Genomic DNA, 20,701 nt, shown 5'->3' on the forward strand with positions numbered 1-20,701 from the left:
CACATCTAACAGCAGAAAATTGAACAAAGATCAGTTTGGCGACAAAGATCAGGTGGTCCCATCAACTGTTTAGTGATTGATTGGCCATGCGCTCCTAAGTTCCAAAAATAAATCACAAATGGCAAAATTTCTACCATTTACTAAACACAAAAAACTAAGCATTTAGGGTTTATCATGATTGCTTATGTCTGACTCAAAGGTCCCTTCCCTCAGACAATCAGGCTTTTTATGTTTCTTTCTTCCTAAAATGTTCCTTTGCTGCCTGTCCAAATATTATTCATTCCTTCTAAACCAAACTCTGAACTCACCTAATGTAGGGAGCCATAATCTTTTTTGCATTCATAGACTTGTTTTAGTATTAACACATACTCCATCATGCATTTTCACATATGTACCCTTTTCAATTACATCTTTAGTTCGCTGGAACAGCAATAATGTTCTATTAATTTTGTGTATATTCAGAAATTCAGAATTGAGTAGACTGGATTAAGCAGGGAAAATTATATTTATATAAATATAGTACGTTTGTGTATAGATAGGTAGAGAGATATATATTACTTAGTTGATGGAAAAGTCTTGATACTATACACTACATCTAAAATGATCAATGTCAAAATCTCTTTTGATTGACCAAGAAACAGCTTCTGGCTTTGAAAGGAAGGGACTGCTCTTCTGTCTAATTTGGCAAACAGTTCTCACTCTGGACTAACAGAATACTACGTTGAAACTAATTTCTTCTACATGCCTCTAGTGAATGTTAAAATATAACAAGTCATTTCTAGAACCTTCTGCTGAACTTACAAAGAACTTAAGTTGGGCAGAACCTAAGCAAAATAACATGTATTGAGTAATTACTATGTGCCAGATGTCTTTTATATATTATTGATCTTTTTTTTATGATTAATGCAAACTAATGAAGTAGAATTAGTTGATTTCTCTTCCTTTCAGGTGAGAAACTGAAGCAAAGAGATTTTTGAGTTACTTTCCAAAAGCCTCCTAATCAATAAATGGTAGAGTTAGAATTTAAATGCAGAAAGTCTGACTCAGAGCATTTTATTCTAACTACAATTACATGTGTCTACAAGTCACATATTCTAGTTAAAGGAGGAAGAGGATTCCAGAAGGAAGGAATAGGAAACTATTTTCCACACTGATGAAATATGAAACTGACTTCTTTTTTTTTTTTTTTAAAGCCAGCAGCAGTTCCTAAAGAATTTCCTGGTCACATCCCTTCCCCAGTATACTAAAGGCAGTTCTGGAACTAATGTTTTCATGTAAACAAGTCAAATGTTATAAAAACATTATCTAGATATAGAATTACATTTGGGAGTTTAAAAAGAAAAGAAAAACTTTATTTCTAGATATTTACATAGGCATTCAACATTATCAAACATTTTATGTTACTTTAGAATTTAAATTATGGAATTTAACTTTAGGTAAGATTTAAAACAGCTTTTAAATTTGAACTTTACCTCTCTGCTCTTGAACATCTTAAGCATTTTTATATTAACAAATACAGCATCTGTAACAACAGTATAATTTTGAGCTTTTAGTGCTATGAATTTCACATTTCCCTAAGCCAACACTGTTCCATAAACTGTGCATGTTTCAGATACTAAAGCAATATTTAAAGATGGTGGGGTTCAAAACTTATTCATGGGAGTACTGCTATCTTTTGTTTCAGCTGATTTACAAGCTGTTATGTCTTTTTCTTTATTTAGCAACACCTCACAGCACACATGATCTTACTTCCCTCATCAGAGGTTGAATTGGTGTAGTAAAAGTGCAGAGTCTTAACCACTGGACTGCCAGGGAAGTTCCAATGAGTCTTAAAAAAACACTTAAAAAATTATAGTATGTATTTAACTTTGAGATTATTGCCAATAACATTCTCCCCTTTTAAAATTTAGGGAAAAATGAGTCTCAAGCACATTGAATCCATTGCTCAATTTTACTCAGGTTGTTCTTAGGAAAATTTGTGGGGGCTTCCTTGGTGGTCCTGTGGTTAAGGCTCTGTGCTTCTAAATGCAGAGGGCTCAAGTTCAAACCCTGGACACGGAACCAAGGTCCCACATGCTGTATGACATGGCCAAATTAAAAACAAAAAACAAAATACAAAAAAAAAAAAAAAAACGGGTTTCTCCTTCTGTTTTTTGAAGCTAGGTGTCCTGTTATTTCTTTTTGCTTTATTTCTTTTGTGCTACACTGTTATCATTTTCTGGCACTTCTTATTTTGCTTTTAGTTTTCACAGAAAAAGTGAATAATAGACTCTTATCCAGAACATGCACAAACAAGAACAATGTGTGTGTGGGGTGTGGGTGTGGGTGTGTGAATGCTATTTAAGTTTAAGGTCCTTACTTACATAAGATATGCCATTAAAATTTAGAAGGTCATCACTAATCTTCATACACACTAATTATTCTTTAAAAAATTAATGAACATCAGTGTTACAAATTAAATTTTATCTCATGGTCACTGATTTGAATTCTTAGAACACTAAAACTGACTATGAATAGGTAACAAATACAGTTTAGAAGACATACAATATTGGGGAAAAGGTAAAATTAAGTATGCCTTCTGATCTAGAATGAAATAAATTATATAAAAGAGGCAATTTCTGAGGGTTATAAAAATATACAATAAGTGAAATGCTTTAAAAAAGTATGTGCACTCATTTTGAAAGTTCTTTAGCTCCCTGCAATAAAGGATACAGATAGTTAATATACCTTATCTGATAAAATATACATATAATAAAAATACACATATAGTACAATGCTTTCATAAAAAGGTCATAAAATATAATCATGCAACCAATTGGCCTCAATTCATAAAGTTAAAACTATATCACATTGAAATTTGATTTTTCCTATAATAATCTCCTATTTAATTTCTAATCTTCCCTTAAATCATAAGTATCTGTCCCTGTCTCTGACTCTTCGCCTAGTCTGTCTCAGTCTGCTCACTCTTCTTATTGCCCTACCCAGGTTAATCCCGTTAACTTCTTCATGTGCCCTCAAATCAAAACCTTTATCATCTCTGTCCCTGCTAACTGAAAACTCTAGATCCACCTGACAGTCCACTTCCTTCATTCCAAATTTTATATTGCCCAGCTCTGACAACTTGATTCTCATATCAGTGAAACTGCTAATTAATGGCTTTTCAAAATAATAGTTTATTTTGTAAAACAAAAAAAATTAAAAACGGGTTGGAAAAAAAGAGAAGTGTATAAAAAGCAGCAAGGCAGCATGCTTCTGATGATTAATTATAGAGCACAATTGCACCCCACTCCAGTACTCTAGCCTGGAAAATCCCATGGATGGAGGAGCCTGGTAGGCTGCAGTCCATGGCGTCGCTAAGAGTCGGACATGATGGAGTGACTTCACTTCACTTTCACTTTTCACTTTCATGCATTGGAGAAGGAAATGGCAATCCACTCCAGTATTCTTGCCTGGAGGATCCCAGGGATGGGGACCCTGGTGGGCTGCCGTCTATGAGGTCGCACAGAGTTGGACACGACTGATGTAACTTAGCAGTCCAAGAACCATAAAGCCTATATCTTCATCTGTCTGTGGTTTAAAAGATAGGATTATATATGTATCCATCTAAATCATGGGATGGAATATGTTTCATAAATGATCATTGCAGATTCTTGCTGGCCTGTAGGTCTAAAATAAGGTCCACTGTTAGATATTCATAGGCAGCTGACAGCATACCAATTTCCACTAATATTGCATATCTTTCAAATAAATTCAGTATTAGATATTTCAAAAACTCATATTAATTTATTAATGCTTTTGATAAGAACCAGAGCAGGTTAGAGTGGACAGTGTATATACAGTAGCAGCATCTCTGCTTTCTAAGATCTGTGTCCATCCCTTTTGCCATGACATCTCGGAATCTCAGACACACAATTGGTAGCCTCTTTTCAGCTAGATGATGACCAAAGTGTTACACATCATGCTTAATCCACTGGTGCATCTGGAAAGATAGGTCTGGCTAATCATTCTAAGACTGATTTTTGTGAAAGTGAAAGTGTTAGTCACTCAGTCGTGTGGACTCTTTGTGACCCCATGGACTATAGCACGCCAGGCTTCTGTGTCCATGGAATTTTCCAGAAAAGAACATTGGAGTGTGTACCCATTCCCTTCTCTAGGGGATCTACCTGACTCAGGGATCAAACTCGGGTCTCCTGCATTACAGGGGATTCTTTACTATCTGAGCTACCAGAAAGCTTGTCAGAATTCAAGAGTCACATAAGATGACACTCCACCACACAATGTGAGTTGATATCAGATATCAGTCAGATATCAAACAGTAGCAGAAGACCACTTATATATGTTTAAGAAATTTGATGAGGTCTCCATGAACTATATAAATATTCTTTTGAAACAGGAAACAAATACATTTATTTTATACTTAGTAAATGGTTTAATAGAGACAAGTTTCCCATGGGAATAGACTTCTAATCCTTGAGAGGGCAAAAATCATCTGTTGGAAAGCATGTCAGGTCTCTTACATGCATGAAGATGTCTTGTTTTGTTTTATTGCCATTGTAGTATCTAAAAAATGATTCCATGGATGGGAACTTGAAAGACAGCTCAAATTAAGTATTTTAAAAGTAAAAGGAAAATAAGGCAAACAAATCAAACCCTTCTAAACTTTGCATTCTGTATAGCTATCATTTTTCTCTATTTTCGGCTTCTCAGTCATCCCCTCTTAGAAAAGTAGTTTGTCTTTATTATTTTCACATCTCTTCATGGCTTATGCACTTTCTCAGAGATCTAGACATGGACACTGCTACAACTGAAGCTGCCAATAACCTCCATATTGACAATTCCACTATAGACCTCTGTTATTTTACTTTTTATTTAACATTTGGTTCTGCTGATTACTGTCATTATTTTAAAACTTCTCTCCTAAATCCCATGACACGGTATCCCTTTAGTTTTCTTCCTATCAGTCTGATTATTCCTTTCTAATTGTTGATGTGTACCTCACAATATTTTTTCCTCAGTTCTTCATCTTTGACACTTTGCCCTTCTCAGTACATACTGTCTTTTGTGATGGCTTCATACAAAGCCATAGTTTCAAAACTGTTACTAATAAATTCCACATGAATAGCTCCCAAACCTATAAATCAAAATTTACTATTGGACATTTATGTCTGAATGTCCCAAAGAGGTTTCCCATTCAACTTATAAAAGTGTTCAATCATTTTGCTTCTATTAATCTGTTCTTGCATTCTTTATTTCTGTGAACAATAATATTATATAACGTTTTTCCACATTTATTCTGCACTTGACACTTGTAATATCTTTTTCATTCTACAATCTCATAAGGGAGATATTAATAATATCACCACACTGAAGATGGAGAAACTGATGCACAAAGAGTCAAGTTACCCACCTCAATTCACATAACTAATAAGTACTGGGTCTGAATTGCTTACATACTTAACCACTACATGTTGAAAGCTATTGACCCACTTGCACAAATTAGACTCTTTGGAATCAACTGAGATTTCACTTTTATTACTTTAGAAAGCTGTCATCATTCAGTTTCTAGATTACGGGTATAAAATATTTATTGTATCCATTTCTTCCTCTCCGTCTCTATGGCTTCAACTTTAGTTTAGATCTTCACTTCTCATCTTGGTTATTTGAATAATTATGGCTCTTTTTACTAGCCCTTATACAGACAATAAACTTTAATCTCCAGTCTTGAGACCAAACACTTTCTTCTGTTGCTGTTCAAGATCAGTCTATATAACTGGGAAAAAGACATATGACAATGAAAAAAGTTGATCTAAATACCACCTTCATTTCCAACTGACCATATAAAAAAGGCACATACATAGATTTGATGGGCAAAGAACTCTTAGCACCTCCCACAGCACAATTTCCTAGGATAGAATTTCTAACCATCAAAAATATGACTGAATAGTCAAAAAGCTGACAATCTATAAAAGTCACCATTCTATCTGTACTTTGACAATTTAAAGTTCTCATTCACATATACAAAATAATACAAAGACCATGCTTTTTCTCTCCTGGAATGTCCAAGGCATGCAAACTGTCTATGTCCCCACAGGCAGTTATGATCATGATATGCTAAAACAAAGTTATGAGAAAAAGGGGTCTTATGAGTTTTATCTGTCAAAATTAAATTTTGCCAGTCTCTAGTATCTGATTATGTTTATACAGAAATGAAATGGAAGTTGCATTAAAGACTGTAAAGAGTTACTTAAGTAAGTCAGATTATGATGTGAATTCAAGAATATTTTATTTCAGTTTCTACCTGAAAGAACTTTTCCTCACATAGAAAACACATAAACTAAAACTAAAAACATTTCTGTGTCCTAAGAAAAGTCACTAAGCTTCTATGACTCCTTACCTAGAGAGTAGAGGTTAGAGGATGAATTCTAAGATCTTTTTCTGCTCTACTATTCCATTTGGGTGGATTTTTCGAATTGAATAAAATTTCTTTGGTATCATCATCAAATCAGCAAACTGTTTCGCTGGTTCAGAGAACGAAGAATGTAAGAAATTTGTGATTTACAGTTTGAGCTTCACAATTTGAATTAATTTCCAATGAAAACAACACAGAAGCTTTAAGGCCACTCCCCTAAATTACCTTCAGTTAATGTGTACTCAATCAGAATCACAAAGACATACACATTGTTTTCAGTAACAAATGTCTGTCTTTCAGAGTAAGGATATAATTGGAATAGAAAAAGTGAATGACAGCAGCAACCTCAGAGTTTGGTAAAACTCTGCTCAGAAAAAAATCCGCTTAAACTAGAGGAAGTGGTGAGATGAACAAGCATTTTTGGTTTAAAAGATCAATAAAAATGAATGCGCTGATGTAATGTTCCTGACCAGAGAACTCAAAAGTGTTTCCATTTTGTTTCAAGTCTGATGTCATTGAATTAAGAACCCTCACACAGTCTTTATGCAAGCAGGATGTAGCTTTGAATAAATAGACATCCAGCACATTTGCCCATTGCTCAAAACACTTTAGATACATCTAATAGGGAGTCCTTAGAGCAGACTTCTACCCAAACCACATACTGAAAATTCCAATTATACAAGCAACCACATCAGTACAACCTAACTGCCACTATCCTGAATGTGGGATGCGATCACTGCTTATGCACCCTTATTTTTCTCAAATAAGCTTTAGTGATCCTTTCAATTTAGCAGACTGCCTAGGACTGTTGGGAGGATGAGCAGCAAACTCCTTAGCAACCAGAGGCTACAAATTGGTTGGTGCTGGCTTGTTTATGGGGCTTCTTAGTTAACTTTTTTCCAAACCAGTGGATATCTTAAACATTTACTTCCCTAACAAGGAAAAGTTCTTTTAAAAAATGAGATTCTAAAACAATCAAAATGATAAAGAATAAAAAATGGGAGAAAGAACCTAGCAAAAAAGGTATTAAATTCAAAATTAAATTGAGCACTGATAAACCTCACTGTCAAAGCCATTTGAACAAATTGAAATGTATCCTTCCCTCTCAGTTTCACACAAAGTGCAATATGCCCTATTTTAAAATTAGATAAGCTGCTTAAAAGCTATTACTGTAAAACTCCACCTTCTCGCTAACCAAATTTACTGTAATGTGGGGTAAAATATTTTTTCTTTCGCTATTTCTAGTTGTTGTTTTGAAGAGAGTGATACGTTTAAAGTGTTTTTCATGTTCTTAAAGTAAATGCATTTCAATGTTTTTGAAAAATTAAGAATGTAAAAATATACAGTAGCTCCATAAAAAGACATGCTTTCTCTAGAAGAAAAATATATTTAAACAACTCACAAAAACACATTATGCCACTAGTGAAAGAAAATAACTTTTAAAAGTAACAATTGTAAATGATATTTTATTTTTTCATGTCCCCACACACAAAATTCTGCTTTGAGAAATATATAGTTGTACCTTGAGATAGGTTGAAATTATATGAAAGACTAAGACTGTATCACTGAAGAGTTTCCAGTTTTAATTTTAAATGTGCTAGAAACAGAATAAGTAGAAATATGAAATTCAATGGAATTGAATTCTAGGAAAGCCAAACTTAAAAGAACTAGATATCTAGATCTTAACCACAGAAAATAATTTTCTCAGGTGGTAAGTCACTATTTTTGAGATCTAAAATAAAATAAGCCTATGAAAACAAGCATATTATATTTTGGATCATCTATTTGAAGCCTGTTATTCATTGCTGTCTAAAATTCAGTGGTGGGGAATGAGTAAAACCATCCTCAATTGCTTTGTTTAAGCCCCTACAAGACTCACTAAAAGATATACTATGAGCAATAAATCCAACTTAAAAAATCTCAGCAATCTGGGTATCACAAATATGAAAATGCTACTAGCTGGTTTAATCCTATCAAACATTATAACTTTTTTTGCATGATCAAATGCATGAAATGATTAAGTATATTAAGAATGTTTATTACCTAGGAAAAAGAAAAGCTGCTGTTAAGGCAACTTAAATAAACCATAAAGTTCGGATCCAGGCTGTCATCCATTAGCAGTTGCCTTCCCTGTGAATCCTAAATATAATGTATGATCTCATTTGCTCACAGCAAAATACCATCCTTCTTAGAAGTGCATCCTCAGTGACAGCATTTCTGGAATGTCATTCTAGCTCAAGTAAAGCAGCATCCGCAGTACTGCACAATCAGCCTCAGAAGTATTGCTATTTAGAAGCAGAACGACAATGAATAATGGTAAGAAACAGGGCACTGCCCCCGTGGGAATGCAGTAGCAGAGGTAGCAAAATACTTAAACTTCTGACTGCGTTTTCCCAGAGACTTACACACCAGCAAATACGGCCCTGTAGGCATGTGAAAGATAAGAGTGAATTTAACCCTCTTTTCCTCTGCTCAGTTGCCACAAGGGTCATTCTCTATGTGTAATTCAAAGTTTATTCCATTTCTGGCTCTACTATTGTGCATTTTGAAGACTCAGCATAAAGAGGCAGGGGGAGACCAAAGACTCAGAGATCAATCTTGAAAGTAGATTAAGCTATTAGATACAAGCTATTAAAACACCATAGATGGCCAACTTAGTTAAGTGTAGCCAAACAAAGCTGTTGAAAAGAAAAGCTACTTATTTAGACGGTTTTCTGAGAACTCAGAAGGCTACTCTTTTGGGTGTAGAATTCTGCTCTCAGAAATTTTACCTGCTACCTTCTGCTGGCATTCTTATAAAGACACAGTTACCCTTAGGAAGGGGAACAAGATGGCGATTAGTAGGATGGAGAACACATTTATATCTATGAAGGAGCTGACAGAGATGGTGCCATTTGCAGGAGGTAAAATACAGAGAACTGAGAACCAGCAGAGAACAACCCAGATGAGGATTTCCAAAACAGTAAGATTGAGGGTTGTCTCGGTATGCTTATTTTGGCCCCAACCTTGAAGTATACTGTCCTCTCCCTACCCTGCCTCATTTCACACTAGTGGTAAAGAATCTGCCAGGAATGCAGGAGACTTGAGTTTGATCCCTGGGTTGGAAGATCCTCTGGAGAAGGAAACAGCAACCCTTTGGGAAATCCCATGGGCAGCCTGTTGGGCTACAGTTCATGGAGTCACAGAAGAGTCAGACATGACTGAGCACGCATGCATTAAAATGACAATTACCACCCAGAACTTTTTAAAAACTTGAGAATATTTTATTTTCAAAAATTCATTTCTTTACCTAGTAAGAATATATTTCTGAAAATTAAAATTGTCAATTCCCCATAATGTGAACACCTGAAGACTTTAAGAGTCTAGAAAGAAAGCGTACAGTTTAAAATGAGAATACTTGAATTTTAATCTCACTTTTGGCACACACTAAACACGGGCATTTATTGAGCTTTTATGGATTTCATTTAGTTTCTCTTTTGTACAAAAGAGGGCAAGAGAGACTTACCACCTCTAAGATATCACAGAGCTCTAAAAACACTAGACTGTTCAAAATTAAATATTTTCTGGATAGAGATTAAAGAAAACATGAATTTTGCTTCTGCCTTTTGGCAAGGATTGGACATCAGATTATTTCTGCTTATGACATATATACATAAAACTAATGTATACTAGTCACAAAGTGATTCAAACCATTTGGGTTTGAAATATAGCACATCCTTTGCATTACTTGGATATCACAATTACTTTTGGGAAAGACAGCAATTGTAATATTCCAATCACAAAATTACCTTTCAAAGTGTTCATTTATCCATGGAAAGTCCTGCAGAAAATATTTAGTTGGAAATCACCAGATGACACTGGGATTGCAAATCCTCTGAATGAACTTCTCTGAGATGCACGGGTTAACTTTGGGGTTCCTATGTGCCTTCTAAGAAGTTTATAAAATTTTATGTGAGGTGAATGTGTGCATTTCTCTTAGATGTTTCATAGCTTAGATCTGCAACTCAAAGTGATTTAGGATGCAAAAGAGAAGAGGTAGTTCTCACCTGAAGAGCAACATGACAGAAAGAGACAAGACAAAATGTGATGTTTCTGGAATGACATTCAAGATTTTTTTTTTTTTAAATTGGATCTGGTCACCGAAATCAAATTGATTATATTCTTTGCAGCCAAAGATGGAGAAGCTCTACACAGTCAGCAAAAACAAGGCTGGGACCAGACTGTGGCTCAGATCATGAACTCCTTATTACCAAATTCAGAGTTAAATTGAAGAAAGTAGAGAAAACCATTAGACCATTCAGGTATGACCTAAATCAAATCCCTTATGATTATACAGTGGAAGTGAGAAATAGATTTAAGGGACTTGATTTGATAGACAGAATGCCTGATGAACTATGGACAGAGGTTCATAACACTGTACAGGAGACAGGAATCAAGACGATCTCCATGGAAAAGAAATGCAAAAAAGCAAAATGGCTGTTGGAGAAGGCCTTCAAATAGCTGTGAAAAGAAGGGAAGCAAAAAGCAAAGGGGAAAAGGAAAGATACACCCATTTGAATGCAGAGTTCCAAAGAATAGAAAGGATAGATAAGAAAGCCTTCAATGCAAAGAAATAGAGGAAAAAACAATAGAATGGGAAAGACTAGAGATCTCTTCAAAAAAATCAGAGATACCAAGGGAACATTTCATGCAAAGATGGGCTCAATAAAGGACAGAAATGGTAGGGACCTAACAAAAGCAGAAGATATTAAGAAGAGGTGGCAAAAATAACGCAGAAGAACTATACAAAAAAGATCTTCATGAGATAATCACGATAGTGAGATCACTAACCTAGAGTCAGACATCCTGGAATGTGAAGTCAAGTGGGCCTTAGGAAGCATTACTATGAACAAAGCTAGTGGAGGTGATCGAATTCCAGTCGAGCCATTTCAAATCCTGAAAGATGATGCTGTGAAAGTGCTGCAGTCAGTATGCCAGCAAATATAGAAAACTCAGCAGTGGCCACAGGACTAGAAAAGGTCAGATTTCACTTCAATCCCAAATAAAGGAAATGCCAAGGAATGCTCAAACTACCGCACAATTGCACTCATCTCACACGTTAGTATGGAGAAGGAAATGGAAACCCACTCCAGTATTCTTGCCTGGAGAATCCCATGGATGGAGGACCTTGGTAGGCTACAGTCCACAGGGTCGCAAAGAGTCAGACACGACTGAGTGACTTAACTAACTAACACACGCTAGTAAAGTAATGCTCAAAATTCTCCAAGCCAGGCTTCAGTAATACGTGAACCGTGAACTTCCAGAAGTTTAAGCTGGTTTTAGAAAAGACAGAGGAACCAGAGATCAAATTGCCAACATCCGCTGGATCATAGAAAAAGCAAGAGAGTTCCGGAAAAACATCTATTTCTGCTTCACTGACTATGCCAAAGCCTTTGACTGTGTGGATCACAGTAAACTGTGGAAAATTCTGAAAGAGATGGAAATATCAGACCACCTGACCTGCCTCCTGAGAAATCTATATATGGGTCAGGGAGCAACAGTTAGAACTGGACATGGAACAACAGACTGGTTCCAAATAGGAAAAAGAGTACGTCAAGGCTATATATTGTCACTCTACTTATTTAATTTATATGCTGAGTACATCATGAGAAACACTGGGCTGGAGGAAGCACAAGCTGGAATCAAGATTGCTGGGAGAAATATCAATAACCTCAGATATGCAGATGACACCACCCTTACAGCCGAAAGTGAAGAAGAACTAAAAAGCGTCTTGATGAAAGTGAAAGAGGAGAGTGAAAAAGTTGGCTTAAAGCTCAATGTTCAGAAAATGAAGATCATGGCATCTGGTTCCATCACTTCATGGGAAATAGATGGGGAAACAGGAGAAACTGTGGCTGACTTTATTTTTCTGGGCTCCAAAATCACTGCAGATGGTCACTGCAGCCATGAAATTAAAAGACACTTACTCCTTGAAAGGAAAGTTATGATTAATCTAGACAGCATATTCAAAAGCAGAGACATTACTTTGCCAACTAAGGTCTGTCTAGTGAAGGCTATGGTTTTTCCTGTGGTCATGTATGGATGTCAGAGTTGGACTATAAAGAAAGCTGAGCCCTGAAGATTTGATGCTTTTGAACCGTGGGGTTGGAGAAGTTCCTTGGACTGCAAGGAGATTCAACCAGTCCATCCTAAAGGAGATCAGTCCTGGGTGTTCATTGTAAGGACTGATGTTGAAGCTGAAACTCCAATATTTTGGCCACCTGAAGCGAGAGCTGACTCATTGAAAAAGACTCTGATGCTGGGAAAGATTGAGGGCAGGAGGAGAAGGGGATGACAGAGGATGAGATGGTTGGATGGCATCACTGAGTCAATGGACATAGTTTGGGTGGACTCCGGGAGTTGGTGATGGACATGGAGGCCTGGAGTGCTGCGGTACATGGGTCACAGAGCCGAATACGACTGAGCAACTGAACTGAATTGAACCCATATCTGCAAAATCCCAAAGACTGATCTGCCTTTAGCAGGGTAAATATCCAAATGAGTGAGTGTGCATAAACAATTAAAATTCCAAAACAGATATTTTGATCATATATGGTGACAACTATGACTTAAATTAACTCATTTTGATTACTGGTTATTTTTTATGCTTTGTTACACAGAAACACAAAATTTAAATTTGCAAAAAATATTTAAGCCTACATCTTCCCTTACTGGAGTCCTTAAAAGAGAGGAGGTCAGTTTGAGGTAAGTTATAGTAAGTACTAGGGAACACTTTTTTCCTCTTTTGCATGCTGCCATTTACTGTTGAAAACATCTGTAATGCATCATAACTGTTGCTGTTTCGTCACTAAATGGGCTTCCTGGTGGCTCAGACTGTAAAGCATTAGCCTGCAATGCATGAGACCTGAGTCTGATCCCTGGATCGGGAAGATCCCTTGGAGAAAGGAATGGCCACTCACTCCAGTATTTTTGCCTGAAGAGCTCCAGAGACAGAAGTGCCTGGCAGGTAACAGTCCATGGGGTCTCAAAGAGTCGGATGTGACTGAGGGACTAATACACACACACACACACACACACACACACACACACACACACACACACACACACACACACAAGTCATGTCTGACTCTTTTGCAACGCTATGGACTGTAGCCCTTCAGGCTCCTTTGTTCATGGGATTTCTAAGGCAAGAATATTGAAGTGGGTTGCCATTTCCTACTCTAGGGGATCTTCCTGACCTAGGGCTCGAACCCATGTCTCCCGCATTGTCAGGTGGATTCTTTACCACTGAGCCACCTGGGAAGCCTAATTGTGTTTGTATTTTTACAGGAGTAAAATAATAGTGTCTAAGAGTTTTTCCTTTGAGTAATTCTTTGTGATGAAATAATGCTGAAGACACTATAGATTATAATCAAATTTCAAAAGATATAATTAATGCTACTAAAGTTTTTCTTTATATTAAAAAATATAACAATAAAGTCTCTGATCTAAGGCTCCACATCCAGAAGGAATTTTCAGATGTAAAAATGGAATCAGACTTGGTTGATACAACCTTTCCCCATAAAAAGAGATTCAAACTTGATGTTAAAATTATTGTTGTATAAACAAAAACATGAACAAAATAGCCACAAACATAGACTGAAAACCTAGTCATTGATCTAATCAAATAATTTGTTCTCATTTGCCTTTCTCGATGTTCACGAAGGGTATCTCATTTGGTCATTTATCTGTTATATTATTAATATCACTCAATGTATAATTTGGAATTGAAGCTCAGAGAGGCTGGCAAATTTTCTCAAGTATGCAGAGCTGGCAAGTAATAGAGCTGGGACCAGTGCAAACCTTTCAGAAGTTAATAGGGCAGACTTTGTGCCTTCATGGAAATAGACACAATTTTAAATCACAAGCTTATCATCTACGCAACTGATTATTTGGGGCTATTCAAGGTTCAACCTCCCTTGTGCTGCTAGTCAATAAGTCATTTCATTAACAGTCAACTAATAATTATGTCTCCAAAATCTCCTTAATGTCACAATGTGATAACTTTTCTTTCTACCTATCATTCCAGATGGTGGATACAGGAAGGTCTGATGGCCTATTTTGGGAAAGACAATCCATTTAAGATTTACAGATCAAAATAAAAGTCTTTGAAGTAGTTTGTCCATCCCTTTCTCCTATTCATATTATAAGGAGATAATTTAGAAAACACCTATAACTTTCCTTTAGCTTAATTATCATCCTTTTATTTCCCTATAAACAGTTGTTGAGAACTTTCTTAATAAAAGTACAATTTGTGAAAATATTTTCATAATTGGAAAAATGCTTAAAATGGAGAAGAGAGAAATAGGGTTTAAATATTGGAAGAACTTCACATAACTTGAGAGTCTGGCAACAACTGAGTTCAGTTCAGTTCAGTTCAGTTGCTCAGTCGTGTCCAACTCTTTGCGACCCCATGAATCGCAGCACACCAGGCCTCCCTGTCCATCACCAGCTACTGGAGTTCACTCAAACTCATGTCCATTGAGTCAGTGATGCCACCCAGCCATCTCATCCTCTGTCGTCCCCTTCTCCTCCTGCCCTCAATCTTTCCCCGCATCAGGGTGTTTTCAAAGGAGTCAGCTTTTTGCATCAGGTGGCCAAAGTACTAGAGTTTTAGCGTCAACATCAGTCCTTCCAGCAACTAAGTGGGCATTTATAAAAATGACATTATTAATCTGTCACTCTAACCCTTGCTTATAGAGAACTAGTTATAGGGTAAGCTTGAAACAAAAATAAATATCATAGAAATTTTGATATTAGATATCTTTAAATTCACTACCTGTGATATAATTTATGTGTATATTTTTTCACGTATCATTTTCAGAACAATTTCTAGGCAATTTGGAGTGAATGCAAAATAGAATGAATAAAATAAATTTGGCTAATGTACTATTAAGCTCCATAAACTACGTTGTACGATAGTAACTGCTATTTAAATATATGTAATTTGTTTGATACTATTTCATAAAATGTACTGATGAATACCTCAGTAAATGTGCCCTAGAAAAAGACAAATATATGCTGCAATGGTATGGCCACTAGTCTGCGCTGTTGTATAAGAAATATTCATTTTCATCAAAGTATTTCTAAAACGAACTAGCTCCATTTATTCTATATTAAGAAATACAACTTTCAGATCTCAGGTTTATACCTGCAATTTTCTATAAAATATTACATGGCAAGTCAATATTGGGAAAATATTAATATAAAGTCTGGAATGGTTCCCCTTTTCTTCTAAATTTAAAAAAAATAGCATATTTAAAACTATAACATTTTCCTAATTTGTGAAATATGAAGTATGTTAAGCTACAAAATAATGGCTTCCTTTAATCTGATACATTATGCAAAAATGTTCTAGCAGCTGGATACAGATAATGATCAAATAATTTGCCTGTGCATATTACTAAGAAACCACCATAAATAGCTTCTATAGATGGTCTCATTAGTGATTTTAAATAAATATGGTAAAACACATATATTAGTGATAATTTTTATATTAAGTTTCAAATTGTATAACTGCTTTCTCAGTTATCCATAAACATTTTTAGATTTGTCAGTTAAAACAAAATTATATCTTTGGATCTTCACCTATGAGTGTCTTATACTTCACTGACAAACTTGAGGAACTGTTAAAGCCTCAACACTTAAAATTATTTCAGGACTTGTAAAAATGGACATTTTAAACTAAAAGTAATATTGTAAAATCTTCACCCTTGCAAAATATTGTTTCAAACGCCCTTAATTATTTTTTGAGTTTGTTTTTCTTAAGTACACAACTGGCTGAAAATCAGAATATTTCTAAGTGTATTAGAAGTTGTCTTAGGGTGCTTCAATGTTTTTCAGAAAAATGTGTATCTAAATATAGATATTATTTACTTGCAACTTCATAATGCTGTGTTTCAGAGAAAAATATACTCAATCAAAATGAACCATTTATCTGCAAAGATATTATGGAAGATTATATTTAGAAAAATTAATATCCCCCACTCAGTTAATGAAGATGAAGAAGTATATGTTGTTATTCTGGACATTTCTACAGTAAAAGTAAGACAGTCGAACCAAACATTCATCTTGTTTAAAAATGAAAATTCTGCGAAAACTGTGCTAGTCTCAAAACACTACTATACCTGTCATATAAAAAATCTGTTTTGTACACTCAGTGAAAAACAACTATACACATCCAAACTATTCTATTTTATTAAAGGTAATAAACAGATCAAACATACATGAAAATTGGCCATTCAATTTAAATGCCATGGATATTTTGCTGCCATGGATATTTTAGTACTCAAACATCTTTTGACATATACAAATATTCTTTTGTATAACAAAGAATATTTAATTTTTAGGAAGGATAACATTATGGCAACTCACCTATAGTATGAATATTGCCACCTATAATGAATGTAAGTTCAATATATTATCTTGTAATTATAAAATTACAATGCCTTAAGACTGTAAATGTGAAGGAATAACACTCATGGGTGAATCTTATTCCAGCCCTTCAATAAATATGTGGCCTTGGGTTTGCGTCATAAACTCTTTGGATCTCTGTTTCCTCATCTATAAAATGAGGATAATGATAATAATTATCTTACAAGGTTCTCATGAATGCTGTATATATATATATATATATATATATATATATATACACACACACACACACACGTATATACATATATGTATAATGTTTATACATACATATATATGTATATACGTGTGTGTGTGTGTATACAGGGGAAGGAAATGGCAACCCACTCCAGTATTCTTGTCTGGAGAATCCCAGGGACAGAGGAGCCTGGTGGTCTGCCATCTATGGGGTCGCACAGATTCGGACATGGGTGATGTGTGACTTAGCGGCAGCAACATATATGTGTGTGTGTGTGTGTGTGTGTGTGTGTGTGTGTGTGTGTGTGTGTATAAGAAGAAAAAAAAAAAGATTGCGTGGCTTCCCAGGCGGTTCAGGGATAAAGAATTCACCTGCCAGTGCCAGAGACACAGGAGATGTGTGTTTGATCCCTGGGTAGGGAAGATCCCCTGGAGAAGGAAATAGCAACCCACTCCAGTATTCTTGCTGGGGAAATCTATTTGACAGAGGAACCTGGAAGCTTACAGTCCATGGGGTCACAAAGGATGGGACACGAATTATTAACTGAGCACACACATGTGCACACAAGATTATTCCTGTAAAGATTTCAGTATATGGGGCTTCCCTTGCGGCTCAGCTGGTAAAGAATCCACCTGCAATATGGGAGACCTGGGTTTGATCCCTGGGTTGGAAAGAAACCCTGCAGGAGGGAGAGGCTACCCACTCTAGTATTCTGGCCTGAAGAATTCCATGGATTCTATAGCCCATGGGGTCGCAAAGAGTCAGACATGACTGAGAGATTTTCATTTTCACCATTTACTACACATGCAGTGATTGTTGTATATTCAGTACTATTATTCATTAGTTTATTAATTTCATGTATTGTTAGATATGCATTAGTATTATTAATTTGGTTTATTAATTTGGAAGATAAAATTCTTCAGAGCAAACTAGGTGCATAAATTGCAGCCAAAGAAAATATGCTTCTTATTTGTGTAATTCGGCATCTCTGGACTTTTAACACTACCCACGTAATTTTTTTCCACCCTTGAGGCTCCCACATTTACAGCCCTGCCAAAATTTTGTTTTGACTCCATAAGTATGAAAACATTGGAATTTCACTTCTCATGTCACATCACCATATGCAAAATAGGATAATACTGAAAATTTGCATTTTATTTCTACCTAGTCAACTTGTATTTGGATGTGAATACTTGATCAATCAGTTGGTTGGTTGTAGGCTATACATTTAATTTTATAAAGAAATAGTTATATCACCTCTCAAGGATTACTGTGCATGTGCTTTATAGCACAGGTAGCTCAGTTAGGTGTTCTGCGATCACCTGCATGGGTGGGATAGGGGGTGTGGGAAAGAGATCTAAGAGAGAGGGGATAAATGTAGGTATGCTATTGTTGTTCAGTTGCTAAGTCATTTCTGACTCTTTGTAATGCCATGGACTGCAATACAGCAGGCTTACTTGTTCTTTAATATCCCCCAGAGTTTGCTCAAATACATGTGCGTTGAGTCAGGGATGCTACCTAAACATCTCATCCTCTGCTACCCTCTTCTCCTTTTGCCTTCAATCTTTCCCAGCATCAGGGTCTTTTCCAATGAGTTCAATATATGTATACATATAGCTGATTCTCTTGTTGCAGAAACTAATGCAGTATTGTAAAGCAATTAAGCTGCAATTAAAAAAAAAGATTACTATCCAATTTCTCAAAATTGTTGCAAGCAATCCAGGTAAATCTCCTAAATCAGTACTATTAGCTCCTTCTTACTACTTATCTAATCTTATTCATTTTTGCACCTGTTCCCAACAGAATTGCCAAGTAATCCTCACTTCAAGTAGTTCCTATTACAACTGAATAGACTTCCTAGTTTCCTAACACAAAGCATTGGCTGCCTACAGTTTGCATGTTTGCTCTGCTCTTGACCGCATCTGTCAATTTCTTACTGCAAATAGGAAACCCATAAAAGGTTTCCTAGTTGAGACAGTTGTTTGCCACATTTCCATTGCCATGTTTTCTAACAGCTGCTGTCTACTACATTATTGACCTTCTGCTGTGGTGTGCTGCTTTCCTTAACCTCAGCCCTCACCTGCTCTTTTTTGTACTTATACTTGATGACCTTGGCTTCTTAAATTATTACAATCGCTGGAATCAAGATTGCCGGGAGAAATATCAATAACCTCAGATATGCAGATGACACCACTCTTATGGCAGAAAGTGAAGAGGAACTAAAAAGCCTCTTGATGAAAATGAAAGAGGAGAATGGAAAAGTTGGCTTAAAGCTCAACATTCAGAAAATGAAGATCATGGCATCCGGTCCCATTACTTCATGGGAAATAGATGGGGAAACAGTGGAAACAGTGTCAGACTTTATTTTTTGGGCTTCAAAATCACTGCAGATGGTGACTGCAGCCATGAAATTAAAAGACGCTTACTCCTTGGAAGAAAAGTGATGGCCAACCTAGAGAGTATATTCAAAAGCAGAGACATTACTTTGCCGACTAAGGTCCATCTAGTCAAGGCTATGGTTTTTCCAGTGGTCGTGTATGGATGTGAGAGTTGGACTGTGAAGAAGGCAGAGTACCGAAGAATTGATGCTTTTGAACTGTGGTGTTGGAGAAGACTCTTGAGAGTCCCCTTGTACTGCAAGGAGATCCAACCAGTCGATTCTGAAGATCAACCCTGGGATTTCTCTGGAAGGAATGATGCTAAAGCTGAAACTCCAGTACTTTGGCCACCTCATGCAAAGAGTTGACTCATTGGAAAAGACTCTGATGCTGGGAGGGATTGGGGGCAGGAGGAGAAGGGTATGACCGAGGATGAGATGGCTGGATGGCATCACTGACTCAAGGGATGTGAGTCTGAGTGAACTCCGGGAGTTGGTGATGGACAGGAAGGCCTGGCGTGTTGAGATTCATGGGTTCACAAAGAGTTGGACATGACTGAGTGACTGAACTGAACTGAACAGTTCATCTTTTGGTCAACAAATGCTCAAGATTCTCTAGCCTTCAGTAGCTTGGGTCTGCTTATTGATTTTTTAAAACTAGTTTATATCCATGGCCTGATTTTGGCCTTTTACTTATGCATATACTTTGGTTTCTGGCTTCTTATAAAATCTTCAAACTGTGCTTCTGGTCTCACCCTTGCCTTTTGGATTGATTCCAGCTTCTTTTTGTCTGTACATCCACTGCTTCATTTTGGCTTCCTGTTTCATTGCATATCTTGAACCCTGACTTCACCATTGATTGAGTCTCATCTTTTATATTCTAATTTCATAAAAACTCTTCTTATTTATAACTGCTCTGAAAGCTAGAGGAGAAAAACATAATCTATGGAAAGGTAGGATATAAAACTATTAGCATTTACAAAAGCAAAAGTTTCCCATAACGTTTGATTCTTATATTTAACCCTCTTAGTTCACAGCTCCTTGGCACCAAGGAAAGAAATGGTGACAGTTAATCCCTCCCACCCCCAAAAGTACTATTTCTGGGTGTTTCTTACATTAAAATGCTAACCACATGTAACTTAAATGGTAAGCCTCCAATATATATCTAATTTTTAAGAGCAAAGTTCAATAAGCAGAAAGAACAACAACAACAAAAAGGTGGTTGTAGAATGATTACTTAGGATTAGGATGCCTTGAATTATACTAG

At 36.2% G+C, this 20,701-nt stretch overlaps 1 protein-coding gene across 24 annotated transcripts in view; it reads right to left on the minus strand.

The window, feature by feature from the left end:
• PTPRD (protein tyrosine phosphatase receptor type D) overlaps nucleotides 1-20,701 on the minus strand; it is a 2,474,579-nt gene that overhangs the window by 1,794,538 nt on the left and 659,340 nt on the right. The gene's annotated exons all lie outside the window — the stretch shown is intronic.

This window comes from Ovis aries, chromosome 2 (assembly GCF_016772045.2).
Source record: "Ovis aries strain OAR_USU_Benz2616 breed Rambouillet chromosome 2, ARS-UI_Ramb_v3.0, whole genome shotgun sequence".
NCBI classification, from domain to species: Eukaryota; Metazoa; Chordata; class Mammalia; order Artiodactyla; family Bovidae; genus Ovis; species Ovis aries.